Genomic DNA, 12,004 nt, shown 5'->3' with positions numbered 1-12,004 from the left:
CATTTGATGATGACCTTCAGTAACAGGGTTTTTTTTTTTCTTGAAGGCAGGTGAGGGTTGCTTTTTGTTGTTGTTTTTTAATCTTGCTCCCCACGAAGAGTCAGAACAACCTGCCATATGTATAACAAAGGAAAAAATGTGGTAAACCCATAACATCAGCTACCCCTAAGAGAATTCTGAAACAGATTTACACTTAGTATTTTTACCTTAAAAAAAAAAAAAATGGGGGGCACCTGGGTGGCTCAGTCAGTTGGGCGTCCGACTTCGGCTCAGGTCACCATCTCGCGGTATGTGAGTTCGAGCCCCGCGTCAGGCTCTGTGCTGACTGCTCAGAGCCTGGAGCCTGTTTCAGATTCTGTGTCTCCCTCTCTCTCTGACCCTCCCCCGTTCATGCTCTGTCTCTCTCTGTCTCAAAAATAAATAAATGTTAAAAAAAAAAAAATTAAAAAAAAAAATGGAACCGCTCCTAATCAAGACAGTTCTAGTTGCAAAAATTTGTAGTGAATTTTTCTCAGGGTACACAACTGGTTTTTGTAGTCACTATGATACTGGTGATTTTTAGGTTACTGTTTAGAGGCAGAATAAGAAACAGAAAAGTGGCTCTTTCGCACCTCTACAATAATTAAACCCCACACATAAATACGCATAAAGAACATTCTACATATTAAGACTGTGACTGATATTTTAAATTTTTTTAATGTTTTGTTTATTTTTGAGAGAGAGAGAGAAAGAAACACGAACGAGCGGGGAAGGGACAGAAAGAGACAGAATCTGAAGCAGGCTGCATGCAGGCTCTGAGCTCAGCACAGAACCTGACGCAGGCCTCAAACCAGTGAACCGTGAGATCATGACCTGAGCCGAATTTGGATGCCTAACCAACTGAGCCACCCAGGAGCCCCATGATTTCTATCAACACACTAGTTTTGACTGGGGAAGTACTAATGTCTTTATTGTCAAACTCAAGTCTAACGTGGGAGGCCTCAAAGAAATGTCCGCCAACATTCTTGATTTCACATAATGTACTTCATTAACTTACGTTTTTCTTTCTCAAGCAAAGCTTTCAAGCTTATGCATCAAATAGCTGATTTTGAAAACCATCAAGCCATGTTTCCAGTTGAAAATGAGTATTTTTTAAAGAACACCAAAATCACAAAATCCAGATCCCCTCGTGGTTCTGTAAGGGGGGAAAACACATGTATAAAAAAGGACATTTCAGAGGGCCTGAGCTTCACAAACAACTCAATTTTCTAAGATAAAACTTACACATCAACACTTTGTACAGAAACCAACTTATGCAAGGTATAAATGCAATAACTGTAGAAAGCAGCACATTTTAGGAGCAATTTTTTCCAAACTGGACACAGAGTATGTGTTCACTTAAGTCTATACTAGGCCTTCAATACCTCAAAACCCTCTCCTCCACGTTAAAAAAAAAAAAAAAAAATCCTTTTTTTAATGTGAAACTGCAGTTCCATTCATTGCTGCCAAGACAGTCATCTGAATGTTTTAAAATTGCTTTTCACTACAACTATTACGGGAATCTACTGTCCTACGTACAAACACGCACACTCACCTAATACATCTACCAACAAAGCAACAGGTCGGACGTTTACCTTACACCACACCCAAACGTTCACAAGGAAATTTTAGCGCGCCATGGTTTGTTGGTTAACAGTCTGTGAATCCTTCAACCACAGACATTTTCTAAAAATCAGCTCATCAGAAGAAAATGTCTACATCATAGGTAAAATCTCAAAGTTAACAGAACTCTTACGAACCGGTCTGATTTACTGGAATGCCATTAAGTTGTGTTCCAGAAGCTTCGGGCCGGCCCGACACGCCCCTGGTGCCCGCCGTCTAGGAGCCCGTCGGGGAGCCGGGAGCGGGGAGGCGGGCGGCCTGCGGCTCTGCACCCAGCGCGGGGCCGCAGGCTTTTTCTGAGCTTCCGGGGAGCAGGGGGGGATTGCAAGCGGGAGGACGCTCGAGAACCGCAAGCAGAGCCCAATCCACGAAACCACGGGGACTCCCAGCCGCACTGGGGGCAGGCTCTCGTCGCGGGACGCGCGGCTGAGCCTGAACACAGGTGCTGCAGCGCGAGGAGGTCACGAAGCCGGCACCGGAACCAAAAAGGAAGGTGCGAGTACACAGCATTGTGGAGGAAGAACTGGGTAGCTGGCTCACGGAATATGGAGTCTCTGCTAGGCGGCTAGCGAGAGAGAAGTTGGGCCCGGGGCAGGGAGCGGTGCAGGGAGCCAGACGGGAGTCGCCTGGGGCAGGACGGGTCGGGAGGTCAGTGTGGATGGAGCTCGGCAGGAGCCAGTGAGCCAACGGTTAGAAGCATCACAACTACCTCCGCGGAAGCAAAACCGGGAAGCCCCACAGCAAAATAAACTGGAACAGAGAATCAAGTCAGGAGAGAGCTCCTGAACGTCCACTAAAAGAAAAGATACAACTAGAAGAGCAACATATTCTCCGCAGAAGCTAATGTCAAGAGATCTTTCAAGCAAAAAAAAAAAAAAAAAAAAAAAAAAAAAAAAAAAAAAAAAAAGGGCGAACTGGCTGAAAACTTTGGGAATCACTGCCTGTTAAATTCCCTCCTTGAAAAGGCCAAAATGCTCCAGAAAACAGACCTGGTTATGCTTCCCAAACTAATCCGGCCTAACACCTCCTGAGAACACTGTTCACACTCTGGAAACCACCGAGCTTGAAATGCAGGAGAACCCATGGGAGAGAGCAGGGAAGAATCCAAGGCGTAAAGGGACACCACTTCTGATTTTCAATGGACTGAAACTTCCAGTCCAGGCAGTTTCAAGTTATAAAGAAAAAATTTTTTGACCTATCTTTGTAGTGAATGCCATAAACCAGTATTTTCCAGGTTTAAAAAGTACTTTTAGCAGGACCCCACCAAGAAAACGTCGGGTGACGCACGCTTTGACTGTGTTGGTGTTCCTCAGCACTGACTATAAATTAATGCTAATCCATGTGCTTAAAAAAATTGTTTTAAGATACTTCCTGTAAGAGCACTTAGGATTCAGACACGGAATAAAGTGAAGCAGAAATCGCTTCTAGACAACTCCACACCTAACCGTATTCGTCAGGATCCCAGGCTCTACGGCACCTCGCACACAGTGCTCCCAAGCACACAAGGGCCTCCAGACTCCATTATCGGTGCTTGCCAAAGACACAACAAAAATGAACACGTCGATTTACTGAGACCACTTGCTACTTCAAGGCATGTTGTCACCTATGAGTCTAAAATCAGTGTGTTCTACAAAACAAAATACATTCTTTAATATGGTAGAAGGGTTTTCTTCCCTCAAAGGCTGTATTAAGGGTCCACCTTATACGGACACACAGACATACACACCCTGGAAGACATATATCCCCTGGAAGATCTAGGTCTGTGACAAGAGCAACATATACTAACATGTCAAAGGTCCCTCAGTGTGCAACCAAGTATTTCCTAAATTTATTTATTCACAGATCTTCTCTCTCACCCCCGTCACTTACATGTCACAGAACACAGATGGACAATCACGGCTCCAAATGACAACAGTGAAAATGCAGTAAACGTGTAAAGTGGAACACCTTCGTGATAAAAGTGACGCCCCAAAACCCCACAAAAGCAAACGAAGCTTCACAATATCAAGCTGACTGTATGACACGCCTCGCCAGAGGAATGCCCCAGCTCACCTACAGACATCAAAAAACAACCCGTTCGCGGCAAAGTCACCAACACACAGAACATTTACAAAGTAGCACTGAAGGGAAGACTGGGCAAATTGCTCAACAGGCTGAGTATCCACCGCATCACTAAGCCTCCCCCCGACCCCGCCTTTGTGTCTTTTGAGGCCCCTGTTGGTGCTCTTTCTTCACTGTGTCAAATAGGAGACGCTAACCGGGGGAGTCTCTGAACACGGGTAAAATGTCCCGGCACTGCGTCCAAGTTCACCACCAACCAGGAAGGTGGAGGAGAGGCTTCCGTCCCAAGTGAGGCATTTCCAAGGAGCAGAAAGCCAAGGGAGAGCAGCTCCAAAGTCACCAACGAGGGTTCAGCCTGGTCTCTGGCGCTGAGTAAAAAGTGGTGCTACTACACCTAAGATGAACCCACAAGGAATTTTGTGGGTTTTGAATGTTTCACATGGTGGAAGTCAGAAAACACCACTCTGGGACTTCCTCTTCTCCACCCTCCCGCAGGTGGTGAAGCACTCGACTTCTCTCCGGTCCGGCACAACTGGACTCTGGGCCGGAAGGAAGGCAGGCCTCCTTCCATCCAGCAGGGAGGGAGGTTCGGGCTCCGGCCTTTCCCCCACGTCCTGACTTCCGGCTGCTTCTCGGGCACACTTAACTACTTCAGTCACGACATGGTTAACTAACACCTACATAGTAAAGGCATTTGAGTCCTGGCATTTGGTGCCATGTTTCCTCGATGTACCTCTTTTCTCCTAAGTCCAACTGCATTCCTCATTTGTGTCATTTAGAATACACACTCAACTTAAAACTGCACCTATTACTAGGAGTTATGAAGTCAGCAAAAAAGGATAGGAAGCTCACAGCATCACCAAGAAAAGGAAGCTTCCACACCGAAGACAATCGGTCAGTAATGAATCCAGTGTGAGAATTTACTAAAATCTCAAAATTATGAGTTTCATGAGATTAAGGTGGTTTCAGGGAGATCATGAACCGTGAGGGGACCTGAAGTAGCTGAAGGATGAAGGTGTGGGGGAAAGAACGGGAAATCGGGCAGCCCTCCCCGCACACACTGAACCGTCAGTGACAGCACGCCGGCGCGCAAAGCCAGCACCAAGGCCATTTCCACGCAAAACCAAACAGAACCGCCTCGCTCCAAGGAGACCCACCAGCTCCACTGTTCTGTGGTCGTTTTTACAAATTAACCCACTGTATTATACATACACGTGCACTGTAGAAAACGGGAGGAAAAAATGAAAACCAGAAAAACTAAACTAAAAATAGCCCATAAATCCACTGCTCAGAGATCATCACTATGACTTTTTGGTTTGTCATCTTTTTATTTAAGATATGTACTCACATACCACAACCCTAAAATTTTAGACATTACAAATGGTTGTTTTTTTTTTAACGTTTACTTATTTTTGAGACAGAGAGAGACAGAGCATGAACGGAGGAGGGTCAGAGAGAGAGGGAGACACAGAATCCGAAACAGGCTCCAGGCTCTGAGCTGTCAGCACAGAGCCCGACGCGGGGCTCAAACTCACGGACCATGAGATCGTGACCTGAGCCGAAGTCGGACGCTTAACTGACTGAGCCACTCAGGCGCCCCTACAAATGGTTTTATAGCATGTTTCTGTCACTTGATGCTCAGTGAATAATCATTAATACAGAATTACAGAAATGCAAAGTTATTTAAAAATGATGAAATAATTGTCCTTAACAGCAAAACACTGAAAACAAACGCTCAAATGATGGTGTTAAATAAGTGTCCTCATGAGAGCATCAATCTATTCATCATTTCCGCTCTTAAATTTTAGAGTGAGTGATTTCAAAGGGCATACATAGTTTGTAAGCTTGTGTCAACAGATTTCTCTCGGAAAAGTCATACTGAATTACTCTTTCTAGTAACGCACGAGTGGGCTCGTTTCTCCATATCCTCACCTGAAGCAGTTTATTTTTTCTTCTATGCCAAAATTTTTAAGAACAGGGTCCCCCTGATTGGCATTTCTAGGAGTACTGCTGGTGGAGCTGAAACTTTCGTGTTTCCTGCTCCTTCTTTTAGAAAGTACTAGTTGACGCGTTTTGTTTTTTTTTTTTTTTCCCATGGCAGAGGAAGGTGCCTTCTATATCCTATTGGTTTACAAGTCCTCTTTCTGTAAGGAAAGTTAAATTGCTTGTAAGTTTATAATATCTCTCTGTTTGCCATGTGTCCTTCTGTTTCTGGCATTTTAACATCCAGAAACTTACTTATTCTGATTTTTTCCTTTACAGGAATTGTTTTCCCTTACAGTTCCTACTTTCAGTAGTGTGCTGGGAGAGGCTTTTGCCATCTTAAGATCATTTGGTTTCTTAAAAAATTTTTCTATCTATTGTTTCTGAAAACATTTTTTGGGAAGACATTAAAAAGCACACGAGTTCACCACCCTAGAATTACAACCAGTTTGCACTACTTTAAATATTTTCACCAGCGCCTACACACTTCATGCACACAAGATTTTAAATGGCTGCACACATTCATTCTAGGTCTTCCAAAATACTTTCTGACACAGGCCTTTTTAAAAATCACAACTTGTTAGATCTGAACAGTCTTAAAATGGTTTTATACGTTTTTGCAAGGCCAATGAATCACACCCAATTTAACAGTCCTGAAGTTCCAGAACTGTTCATTTCTTTCTTTTTATTTTTTTGAGAGACGGTGTGCAAAAGGGGAAGGGGCAGAGAGAGGGAGATCGAGGATCTGAAGCAGGCTCTGTGCTGATAGCAGAGAGCCTGATGCAGGACTTGAACTCGGCATTGAGTTCATGACCTGACCGAAGTCAGACGCTTGACCAACTGGGCCACCCAGGTGCCCCCTGAACTGTTCACTTCTATCCCATTAGTGCCTAATGACTCTCCTTCTGTGTCCACCAGTTGCTGAAAGACCAAGAAGAATAAGCATTCTTGGCGGTCAAGCAGAGTTCTGCACAATGAATTCGGTTGTCGTGATGGGTTATCAATCTTTAAGGCACTTCCATTCTGATCTCTTCTCTTTCATAGAAAACACTCAGGAAGCAGCTGTCTGCAGTCCTGAGCTCCGGAGTCTCTCCGCCTCGTCCTAGGCTTCACCACCTACTAGGTCTGACCTTCTGTACTCAGAGCCTCAGTTTCTTTAGCTCTATGCTGTAAGGTAGATTAGGCAGCGGTACCCACACTTTATGAAGTCTGGTAAAAATTCCAGGTGGGAGTCTGTTCTTGAACACAGTAGGAGTTAAATGAATGTAGACACAGGCAGGGTGCTAGGTACAGGGGACAGATGGATGGCATACGTTCCCAGCCCTGACGGAGGTCCATCTAGGGGGAGAAACCACCCAGTCCAATCAGAGGGTAAATTGCTGGGACAGGGACCCAGGCCAGGCCTCACGGGATGGCGAAGGGGGGGGGGGGAGGAGGAGCGCAGGGGACTCCTAGCCCTGGATGGGATGGGACAAGAGGTCAGGGCCTAAGTGGAACCATTTTGAAGGAGCAGAAGTCCGTCAGGTGGCAGAGGGGAAGCTCGAGCAAAAGCAGGGGACAAAAGGCCAGCACGGGGAAACGGCCATAGTGTTGCTGGAGCAGGGAGTGGAAGCCAGTGAGGGGACTCTGCTTACTTGATCCAAGTTGCCCAAAGGAAAAAATTTAAATGACTATCAAACTGAGGTTTCACAAGTCTGTTTTTCACACGAGTAAGAGTATGCTTTAGAGGACAGTTTTTCAAATGCTGTTAAAAGCTGTGACATTCCCATGGCATCCACACACTTTGAAGGCCTAAGGAAGTCTTAAAATAGTATCAATTAAAAACCATCTTATTTTACAAATAAGGAAATACAGGCCCAGCAAAGTTAAGCTGGAATCAGACCCCAGGTCTTCTCTACCAAGCAAAATGTTCTATGCAAAACGTCCTCGGCAAACATAAGTGAATAAATAACATACATATGGTGGGAAAATATCTGTGTGAATAAAAAACCTTAACATCATTAGGCATCATAATTCTGTTTAAAGCATGATTAAACATACGTGTTATAAACAGGGAGCTGAAAGTCCTTATTAATAAACATAAGGGCCTTCCTTCCAAATTTCATTTACTCTTCATTTAATGTTGGCCCCTCAGTTTTGAAAAACAAAAGACCACTTTACTGACAAAGTACCAGGTATCAGGAAAAAGAGCAAGGTGAACCCAGAATTGGCCCTTAAAAATGGGACACTCTTTTCTCTAGGTACATCTCAATGAGAAGTTCGAAATAAGCCAATGCTCCCCTGAAGACCTCATATTCCAGATTGACTCTACTGCTGAAGATCGGGGGCTTTGGCAACTATGTGGGGCTGAAACAGCAAAGAAGAAAAACACAAATACATTCCTAAGTTTCTGGGGGCCCTCATTTTTTTTTATTTAAAAAAAATTTTTTTTTCAACGTTTTTTATTTATTTTTGGGACAGAGAGAGACAGAGCATGAACGGGGGAGGGGCAGTGAGAGAGGGAGACACAGAATCGGAAACAGGCTCCAGGCTCCGAACCATCAGCCCAGAGCCCGACGCGGGGCTCGAACTCACGGACCGCGAGATCGTGACCTGGCTGAAGTCGGACGCTTAACCGACTGCGCCACCCAGGACCTGATTTTTAACTTGAAGAATGGCAAGTAACAGCCCTTCAATTTAAAGTACCTTCATTTTGGGACACCTGGCTGGCTCAGTCAGTTGAGCATCTGACTTCGGCTTAGGTCATGATCTTGTGGTTTGTGAGGGGGGGGGTGCTTCGGATTCTGTGTCTCCCTCTCTCTGCCCCTCCCTTCCTCACCCTCTGTCTCAGTCTCTCAAAAATGAATATAAAAAAAATTCAAGTACCTTCATTTTAATTTTCTATGCTGAAAGAAAGGCCCACTGTGCCTCCTGGGGATACTAGGAGGGAGTTTCTTAAAACACAAACAAAAACCAAAAAAACAAACAAAAAAGGGCCTCAAGGAAAGAATGGCCTTTCCGAGAGGTGAGGTCACATAAGACTCCAGTACCTCCGCTGGGCGCACCTCACCTCTTCAACAGGGAAGGGCCTCAGCTCCCAAGGGATTTCATTTCAAAGGCAAGGCTGCAAATACTTAACCTGGCGGAAAATACTTCAATCTTGTTGCAATCGATCAATTGATAAATAAATAAAAAGTTTTTTTAAAACTGTAAAGCTGCACCTTAAAACTAGTTCTGAAGGGGGGAAAAATGCTAATTAAAGTTTTGCCACTTGTTTTCTTAACACTTTCCTGGATTTCCACAAAGAAAACCCAGGCATTTTTCCTTTGGGGCACTGTATTGGATCCTGGGCTAACAGCAATTGTAATGAAATTTGCATTCCTACCAGCACAAGCGCAGTGCTTTCTGCAGCCCCCATCAGAAGTGGCCACAGCCCGGGGATCAGAACTGTTCTGGATTTATTGATTCAAAAAACAACTGAGGTACCCACGGCCGAGGTCTATCCTATCGTGGGGGTGCACAAATAAGGCATATCCCTTGCCTTCAGGGACTTCATAGTCTGAAAAGTGTGAAGGCTGTAATGACAATCAACACTAAGTTACTTACCTCGTGGATACTCAGCAAGAGGCAAAGGAGTCTTAGGGGCTGTTAATTAAGGTGGAAGGAAACTGCAGAATCAGCTGAGGCATTCGTGTGTCCCTTCGGCCTCCTGATGTGGTCTCCCAGACATTAGGACTGGGAGACACTGCTGCAAAGAGCTGAGCATGTGGCTCGGAGGGGAGGCATGAGAAATTCAAATACTAGGCTAGCTACCGTGTTTTTCTTTTTTGGCAAAATTGTTTTTAAAAGATGGCGCCAACCATGGAAAAAAAAAAAAGCTTAATATTTTCAGTGAGTAATTCAGCCACCCGTCTCAAACTTAATGAGCACTCTCCAGAAACCCCCCCAAATGGGCATCCTAGGGTTAAAGTTTGTGTGCTTTGGAATTGGAAATGCGATTCCTCTTACCAGGGAAAGCAACAAACAGCACTGCCAAGTAAAAAAAACAAAAAAAAAAAAACCAAAAAATTTTAATATCCAAGAACCTTTGTAAACAAAGAAATCTCCTATCCGACCCCCCAAATTCCCTGACAAAACTGGTTTTGCTTTTCAAACATTTCCTAGTTTGCTACACAAGCCATAATAAATTCTCCAGGATCTCAGGAAATCAGGTAGGCAACGTGGCCACAAAAAGAGGTTTTAAACTTAAAACTGCACACAGTTTAGGTCCTAAAAACTCAGGGCTTAAAGTTTAAAAAGTGAATTTAGTTCCCCTTCTGCCACTAGGAATAAGTGCATTTCAAAAACAGCGTGACCATTTACTCCACTCCTAACTTTGGCTGTTTTATGCCACTTCGGGGAAGGGCAACTACACACAGCACATAAATAAGTTAACTGCAATTCCGTATTTGCACACTTACCACTAACGCCAGCTACGAACTAAAAGCAACAACAGCGATCCAATCGGAAAAGAGAATCCCGGTTTTGGCAAAGAGCTCGCTAAAGAGAGAAAACCCTTAACTTTGGGGATCGGTCTCAAGGAATGTTCCTAAAGCAACTCCCTCTCTCTCAGCCGTTCCGTCCAGGGACCCCAACGCGGCACAGGTGGCGGAACCAGGCTGCCGGCGACCCCGCCCCACGCCGGCCGCCGGCGCCCCGGGTTACCTGCAGGGTCAGCGCGCGCTCCCGCCGGGCGCAGGGCCGGGGGCGCGCCGAGGCCCGGCCCGACTCGCGGGCACCGGGGCGGGGGTGGGGGGGGGGGGGCTCCTTCCCGTTCGGCCGCCGCACTCGCATCCCTGCGCCCCTCCCCGGTCCGCTCCCCCGAGAGAACGGGGCAAAGGGGCGACTGTGACCCGATAATAGCGTCCTGCACAGTCGCAACAATGCAGGCGGGGAGCCGGAGAGCCTGCGGGCGGGGAACCGGAAAGCACAGCCCGGCTCCGCGGCTCCTTCTGCGCGCGAGCCCAGTACTTTCCTGAGAGCACGAGTCGGGGGGAAAAGCGCCGCACGGGGGACTAGCGGTCCCGAGGGGGGGGGGGGGAGAAAGGGCACCAGCCGCGGCGCCCCGCGGGGTCGCCGTACGAAAGGGGCCGAGGGGGGGCGAGGCGCGCACGCCCGGGCTGCCCCGAGCCGTTCGCTCGCCCGCCCAGCCCCGCAGCCCGAGGCCGGTCGCGGCCAGGAGAGAGGCCGGCGCCACCAGGCCGCCGCCTCGGGTGCGATGAATCGGGTTTTTTTTTTTTTCTCCCCCCCCCCCGGCTCCCCCCTCCAGTGCGTAGTCCAGGCCTGGTCGCTCGGAGCCCGCGTCCGGGGCCGCGGCCCGGCCAGGCCCGAGCCGGCCGGGGTGACTCAGGGCCGGGCCCCGCTCGCTTCCCCTCCCGCCCCAGCGTCCTCCGCCCACGAGTCCCCGGGCCCGGCCGCCATTCCGCCCCGCTGCGGCTCGGCTCGGCGGCTCAGGCCTCGCCGGGCGCCTGGGCTCGGCCGCCGCGGCCCCAGTCACTGCGACACCGCGGCTCCGGCCCGGGCCTGCGCCGCCGCCGCCGCCTCCCCTCGGCCCCGGCGCCGCCGCCACTCACCCTCATTTCCCTTGGTGCCTAAATGGCTCGGGCGACGTCTCCACCTGGTCGCTGAGCCCGGGCCCCGGTTAAATCCCCGTCCCGCCAAGGTCTGGCTGCGTCCCTCAGCCGCCGGGGCTGCCCCGCCTGGAGCTGCGTGCGACACGGCTCCCGCCTCCTCCTCCTCCTCCTCCTCCCCTGCCCGCCCGCCCGCCGGCCCTCCTCCCGCCGCCGCCGCCGCCTGCACCACGCAACCTCCGCCCTCTCGCCTTTCGTCCTCGGCTCCCCGCCCTCCCGGCCTCACCGGCTCCGGCTACCGTGGGGGAGAAGCTGGTGGGGGAGGGCCGGAACGCACCGCCATCGGCGTCCGGGGCGGGGGAGCCGGGAAACCGTCGCCGCCATCTCCCCACAAGCCCGAGGCGCGGGAGGGGCCCGGAAACCTCCCGCCCGGCGCGGCCACTGCCCCGGGGTCGCCCCCCGCGCCGGCCGGGGCCCCGCGAGCGGGAGCGTGTTTCTACCTGAAAGCCCGCGGCCCCTTCCCCTGGGCGCCCGCGCCCTCCCCGGCCCCGCGCACCGGCTCCTCCTCCGGGTTTTAGAGCCTCCCTCGCCCTCGGGAGCCTCTGAGGACCCGGCTTCCCGCCACTTCGGACCTCGCGAGGAGGGGGTCACCTTTTTTAGGTTGGGGGCACCGGAGCAACCGCCCCAGAACACCCTGGAAGAGAGGGTCTTGCACCTCCGCCCGCCCCTCC

The 12,004-nt window shown here is 49.2% G+C and overlaps 1 protein-coding gene across 4 annotated transcripts in view; it reads right to left on the bottom strand.

Moving 5' to 3' along the window:
- CUL1 (cullin 1) overlaps positions 1 to 11,792 on the bottom strand; it is a 106,596-nt gene extending 94,804 nt beyond the window's left edge. For 2 of the 4 annotated variants that reach the window (XM_043589811.1, XM_043589813.1), the window contains exon 1: positions 11,277 to 11,477. The gene's annotated coding sequence lies outside the window, so the exon portion shown is untranslated. Of the gene's footprint in view, positions 1 to 11,276; positions 11,478 to 11,559 lie in introns of those variants that run through there. The other 2 variants (XM_043589814.1, XM_043589812.1) reach the window with 2 other exon arrangements.
- Positions 11,793 to 12,004: the final 212 nt, after the last annotated feature.

Source organism: Prionailurus bengalensis, chromosome A2 (assembly GCF_016509475.1).
Source record: "Prionailurus bengalensis isolate Pbe53 chromosome A2, Fcat_Pben_1.1_paternal_pri, whole genome shotgun sequence".
Classification (NCBI taxonomy): Eukaryota; Metazoa; Chordata; class Mammalia; order Carnivora; family Felidae; genus Prionailurus; species Prionailurus bengalensis.
This window is presented reverse-complemented; position numbering and strand designations above follow the sequence as displayed.